Genomic DNA, 7,193 nt, shown 5'->3' with positions numbered 1-7,193 from the left:
ATTTTCCCTTGATACGAAGGGGCCGAAGGCTAGTATTGCAGCCTCTTGTGGACTTATTGTGCATCATTTTCCCTTGATACGAAGGGCCCGAAGGCTAGTACTGCAGCCTCTTGTGGACTTATTGTGCATCATTTTCCCTTGATACGAAGGGCCCGAAGGCTAGTACTGCAGCCTCTTGTGGACTTATTGTGCATCATTTTCCCTTGATACGAAGGGCCCGAAGGCTAGTACTGCAGCCTCTTGTGGACTTATTGTACATCATTTTCCCTTGATACAAAGGGCCCGAAGGCTAGTACTGCATCCTCTTGTGGACTTATTGTGCATCATTTTCCCTTGATACAAAGGGCCCGAAGGCTAGTACTGCAGCCTCTTGTGGACTTATTGTGCTCCTACATTGGAAACAAGTTTTGAAGTTCGACGGTCGCACTATTGTAGATATCGTGACTGAGCTGAGTGGTGCCATCTATCGGTTCGGCCTGCACGTCTTAAGGTTCTGGCCGAGTCTCACTAGTTCCTTCCATTCTCTCCCCCCAACCCCTAAAGAGTATGGTCGTCGCGGTCATTTAGTTCCCTACCGGCAAGCTTCATGTTGGTTATATCTTTTGAGCAGGAATTACTCTTGTAATGTCTAGCGGTGTTGTCACGTTTTCGTTGTAAATATTATCCCTAGTTACACTGAAGACCTCCCCGGAATAAGGTGTAACCAACAAATCTATAATACATATTTCAGGAGGAAGGAAAATAATTTCAGAGAGCTATTTCATTAGACCTATATTTACTAGCAGAACCATTTGACTAATCAAGGATACAAGTTTATTGAGCAGTCATTTATTATTATAAATGAATGATTCAAAATTAATTTTTCCACATATAATTTGAAGTTAAACCCTACATCTTTTTTCCGAAGCGGTCTTCAATTACAGTCTAACTTCTATATCTCGAATTTTCGATATCTCGAAGTAATTTTAATTTCATCGTATATAATTTATGTGTAAAATTTATTCCGTAGCTGGAAGTTCCGTTACTCGAATTTTTCGATATCTCGAAGGATATTTTATTCCCAAGTCGTAAAACATTTATCTTTGACTCGAAGTTCGAGTGAAAATCTTCATTACTGTACAATAAAATGAAAGAGATGAAGTACCGTTACTTTAGCGAGAGTAGTAAATAGGCCCTACTATACTTGTTTTTTGAAAGATGGGACATGACAGGAGCATTCGATCGGAAAAACAACTGAATGTCACATAGCCTGTGCTATGGTAACAACGGTTGAGTTGCCAAACTTACCGTTCCCACGTGGCGAGTGCTTAATAGCTCTCCAGGCGACATTTATTGTGCACACAATGTTAGCGTTGGTACGTGTCGTCTTTGATTCTCTGTCGATTTTTGTATTGTTTTCTTCACCTTCGCGTCAATTGTCAATGAATGTTTTAACGTCAGCCATCTTAACGACAATTCGATGGCCCAGAACCAGACTGTTCCAAGTCCATTTTACTATTTTTTTTTCAGGATAGCTATTTTAAGCTCCTGACATTCAAAGCTTCATGAAACAATTTGGAATAGCTTCATAGCAACCTTATGGAGAGGAATATTTACAATTTTGTTCGATTCATATATGCAGACAACAACTGGAACACAATGAAACACAGATTTCTTTCTTATAAAAGGTTGGACTTAGAACAGCCTGGTTCTCAGCCATCGAATTGCTAGATTCCATCAGCTGGCAACGTGGTACTCCATATTGGCAACATGGCACTGTAGTTCCAAGCTCGGCCGCTTAACTGTCATGTCCCATCTTTAAAAAAAAAACAATTATAGGTATGCACTATCACCTTTACTTTTTAACTTCGCTCTAGAATATGCCATTAGGAAAGTTCAGGATAACAGGCAGGGTTTGGAATTGAACGGGTTACATCAGCTTCTTGTCTATGCAGATAACGTGAATATGTTAGGAGAAAATACACAAACGATTAGGGAAAACACGGAAATTTTACTTGAAGCAAGTAAAGCGATCGGTTTGGAAGTAAATCCCGAAAAGACTAAGTATATGATTATGTCTCGTGACCAGAATATTGTACGAAATGGAAATATAAAAACTGGAGATTTATCCTTCGAAGGGGTGGAAAAATTCAAATATCTTGGAGCAACAGTAACAAATATAAATGACACTCGGGAGGAAATTAAACGCAAAATAAATATGGGAAATGCGTGTTATTATTCGGTTGAGAAGCTCTTATCATCCAGTCTGCTGTCCAAAAATCTGAAAGAATTTATAAAACATTTATATTACCGGTTCTTCTGTATGGTTGTGAAACTTGGACTCTCACTCTGAGAGAGGAACATAGGTTAAGGGTGTTTGAGAATAAGGTGCTTAGGAAAATATTTGGGGCTAAGCGGGATGAAGTTACAGGAGAATGGAGAAAGTTACACAACACAGAACTGCACGCATTGTATTCTTCACCTAACGTAATTAGGAACTTAAAATCCAGACGTCTGAGATGGGCAGAGCATGTAGCACGTATGGGCGAATCCAGAAATGCATATAGAGTGTTAGTTGGGAGACCGGAGGGAAAAAGACTTATAGGGAGGCCGAGACGTAGATGGGAAGATAATATTAAAATGGATTTGAGGGAGGTGGGGTATGATGATAGAGACTGGATTAATCTTGCACAGGATGGCGGGCTTATGTGAGGGCGGCAATGAATCTTCGGGTTCCTTAAAAGCCATTTGTAAGTAAGTAAGTAATAGGTACATTCCTTTCAATACAAACTTCCTCAAGAAGTGAACAATATCAATGTTCCTATATTGTAAGCTGGGGACACAACTTATTGCCTGTCCCATTTCAGAAATCCTACTTCTTCTTTTAATACAGTTAGCTAGGAGTAGAATAACTGCAGTATACGCAACGGGATTCACCATTGCAGTGGGTGAGAAGGACGTTAAGAATTCCTCAACATTATTCTTTTAGAGCGATTTGCTTTGAAAATTAGAGTTGAGTTCGTCTGTGTTAATAAAAAGATAAAATCGTGTCTGAAAAGCAGATATGCAGTCTATAGACAATCTTGAAGTTCCACTGTTAAGACATGCTACAACATGATACCTAGGCAAGTTTTACTGTCTAAAATAGCCGCGGCGAAAATGCGACTCACGAGCACATTGTGGCTCGCAGTGCTTTTCTCTCGCTTCCTACCTACAACCCCCACCCTCTTACTCACTGGAGTCAAACTCCGTTCTATTTGTATTTGTCTCGGACCTGCGAGTGGCGTATCGTCGCAATATCTCTCTCGAAACCATGTACCTCTAAAAAAAACGAAAGTTTCAAGTAGGATGGGAGGATGCATTCTTTTGCTTACAATATGATGAAAATATTAAATGTATGATTTGTTCACAAATATTACTAGGAAAACGGTTGTATAACATAAAACGGCATTAGAAGTTACTACATGTTACTGATGAAACATTAAAAGGTTAAGTGTTATTATTATTATTATTATTATTATCATCATTATCATTATCATTATCATCTCTGTACGTCGATTCTTTTACAGCAGATGTACGAATAATGCGGTTAGATTTTCAATTTAAACTCGATTTACAATGTGACGTTAAATGAAAGCTAGATGTAAGGACTTGACAGATATTGAACTTTTCAAATCTTTGGAAAAAAATAAATATTTGAAGCTTCGTTCTTTCGCTTGCTGTGTTGAAGCCATGTTCGCTGTATCTTACGTTTGTGAAAAATTATTTTCAACAATGAAAATAGTAAAAATCAAATTTAGATCACGACTGACAGACAAATACCTTCGTGATCAACTACGACTGGAAGTAAGTGACATAATTCCTGATTTTGAAACTTTGTCGCAGAGACATTCTGAAGACAGTTAATTTTAGGTTGTGATAATGTGTCCTATGTTTTCTTGTTCATTTCTTTCTTCGTTACACGTACTAAACATGAACTTCCTCTTCGGTTGTCCGCCTCCCTCCATAGGTGCTACGCACGTTGCAGCTTACACAGTGGCTCGGCGCACCATGGCCTTTTCGCCACGGCTGGTCTAAACCTTTGTTACTATAGTCCAAGTAACTGCAAAGATAGTACTGTGGGTATGTGATAAGAAGTCATAGTCATAACATTTTAGATTAGTACAGTGCATTTAAATTTAAAAAAAAGAAAATGTGCACGAAAACATTAAATTTGTCCACAAATAGGACTCTATCATCGCCGTTTTTCGGAAGGAGAAATATTTAGACCTAACAAATTAACGTTACTTTTAATTTACTCTTATTTATTCTTCTGCTTCGGTACATATTTTAGGAAAATAACCGTCATGTAGGCTATGTGGATATATTTGGTGTTTTTTACTACATATGCTGACCAGTCTTGAGATAAACATATGCATGATAATTGATAAGTGGCACGTGTCCAGAATATGTGCTTTCTGAACGACAGTTCCATTTGTCTAACTGATGATTGAAACAGTACGATTTCTGAATAATTTCGAGGGAAAAATTGTTCCGGGGCCGGGTATCGAACCCGGGACATTTGGTTAAACGTACCAACGCTCTCCCACTGAGCTACCCGGGAACTCTACCCGACATCGATCCAATTTTTCCCTCTATATCCACAGACCTCAAAGTGGGCTGACAATCGTCAAGCAACCAACATTTGAGTGCACACTAACTCCGTGTGACTTTTAAATTGTGGTTTTCTGTTACGTACAGTGACGTGTATTATGCAAATTAAGCTTTCAGGAATAACTCCCTGTAAAGTTAATTTGAATAATTTCGAGGGAAAAATTGTTCCGGGGCCGGGTATCGAACCCGGGACCTTTGGTTAAACGTACCAACGCTCTCCCACTGAGCTACCCGGGAACTCTACTCGACATCGATCCAATTTTTCCCTCTATATCCACAGACCTCAAAGTGGGCTGACAATCGTCAAGCAACCAACATTTGAGTGCACACTAACTCTGTGTGACTTTTAAATTGTGGTTTTCTGTTACGTACAGTGACGTGTATTATGCAAATTAAGCTTTCAGGAATAACTCCCTGTAAAGTTAATTTGAATAATTTCGAGGGAAAAATTGTTCCGGGGTCGGGTATCGAACCCGAGACCTTTGGTTAAACGTACCAACGCTCTCCCACTGAGCTACCCGGGAACTCTACTCGACATCGATCCAATTTTTCCCTCTATATCCACAGACCTCAAAGTGGGCTGACAATCGTCAAGCAACCAACATTTGAGTGCACACTAACTCTGTGTGACTTTTAAATTGTGGTTTTCTGTTACGTACAGTGACGTGTATTATGCAAATTAAGCTTTCAGGAATAACTCCCTGTAAAGTTAATTTGAATAATTTCGAGGGAAAAATTGTTCCGGGGTCGGGTATCGAACCCGAGACCTTTGGTTAAACGTACCAACGCTCTCCCACTGAGCTACCCGGGAACTCTACTCGACATCGATCCAATTTTTCCCTCTATATCCACAGACCTCAAAGTGGGCTGACAATCGTCAAGCAACCAACATTTGAATGCACACTAACTCTGTGTGACTTTTAAATTGTGGTTTTCTGTTACGTACAGTGACGTGTATTATGCAAATTAAGCTTTCAGGAATAACTCCCTGTAAAGTTAATTTGAATAATTTCGAGGGAAAAATTGTTCCGGGGCCGGGTATAATTCGCAGTACGATTTCTGATATCGAAAGAAGTAAGGAAATGATAATCGCTAGGGGTAGGATTTTGATGACCTATAAATCATGAAAAAGTCTTAAAACAATGCATTTATTACCTAAAAAACCTAAAAAAAAATGGCCTTAAAATGCCCTAAAATTGATCTCACATAATTAGCTTAGTAGAAAAAGACGTTTTGTACTACTTAATATTCAGTAATTAAATTAAACTCTGGTACCAACATTTAGGTTTATTTAATTTTACATATTTTTTTCTAAGTAGAACACTTTAATTAATTATTTTATCTGATGTAGTTTCCATGTACTACACCACAAGGCCACTCTTATCCGGAACTAGCATGCATAGATGAGTCTATATTGAATGGGTGGTTGGACTGATCCATTACAAGGGGTGTACTACGTTAAAATGGCAATATTTGTGCAGGAAAATTATTAAAATATTATACAAAATAATGGGTATTAATGGACAAAATATGTAGAGAAAATATCAAAGGAAATAAACATTATTTTACATTAATAATGGGGACTTATGGCCAAAATTAAATGAAAATGCCTAAAAAATGACCGAATAAAACAAAAAATGCTCTTATGAGTTGAAACACGCAAAAAATGTAAAAAATGCCCTAACAAATATGTCTTAAAACACTCAGTTTATCACATAACATATAAATACTAAAGCAGCTATGTTTCTGGCTTACTAGAAAAAAGATGCAGTTTCAACAAAATCCTGGCCCTAATAAATAATCGCTTTAGTCTTTTTTCACATACTTCTGATCCTCTCAGCAAACACTCTGTATTTATTAACTTCCATTAAATATCTTCTTCTTCTTCTTCTTCTTCTTCTTCTTATTATTATTATTATTATTATTATTATTATTACAGTCAAAACTCAAGCAGATTATCAGTCTAAGCGGGATTCAAACCCACATCTTATGACAGCCTGGAATCAATCCGTAAATAACGCTACCGTCTGAACTACGCCAATGGCTAATGAACAATGAATTGCGTTATTGAAGATCTGAGAGCATGCAGTGCTCGTTTTCGGAAATTATCCAATGAAGATCTTGGTTAGTATTTCTAATGCTTCTATTCGAAAATGGAATTCACTGAAAAAGTAATTCCTTTGCATACGTTGCACGTTCGAGGAATCGACCTTCAGGATAATGACAGTAAAGTTACTATCATCTTGACATTTGCACCATTTAATTAAGTGACGAGATATAAAAATACATAAACAAGTTATTTGCTCGTAGTTTCATAACGACTCTATTTTGTAGGCCTATCTGGAGAATGGGAATGTCGCTTAATGTGTGTCAGAGATGCTCTTACATCACCCTATTAGTAATTATAAACCAGAAGTGATACAAAGACAAAAGAATAGAACACATCACTTGATATAATCCTCAATAGCACACCCCTATTATATTTTATTGGCTCACCTTTGCATGAAAAGTATATCATTGGCTTTGAACGCGGAAGACCTGAGTTCATATTTCGTAAAGTC

This window comes from Periplaneta americana, chromosome 1, assembly GCF_040183065.1.
Source record: "Periplaneta americana isolate PAMFEO1 chromosome 1, P.americana_PAMFEO1_priV1, whole genome shotgun sequence".
Classification (NCBI taxonomy): Eukaryota; Metazoa; Arthropoda; class Insecta; order Blattodea; family Blattidae; genus Periplaneta; species Periplaneta americana.
Note: the sequence above shows the minus strand (reverse complement) of the source record.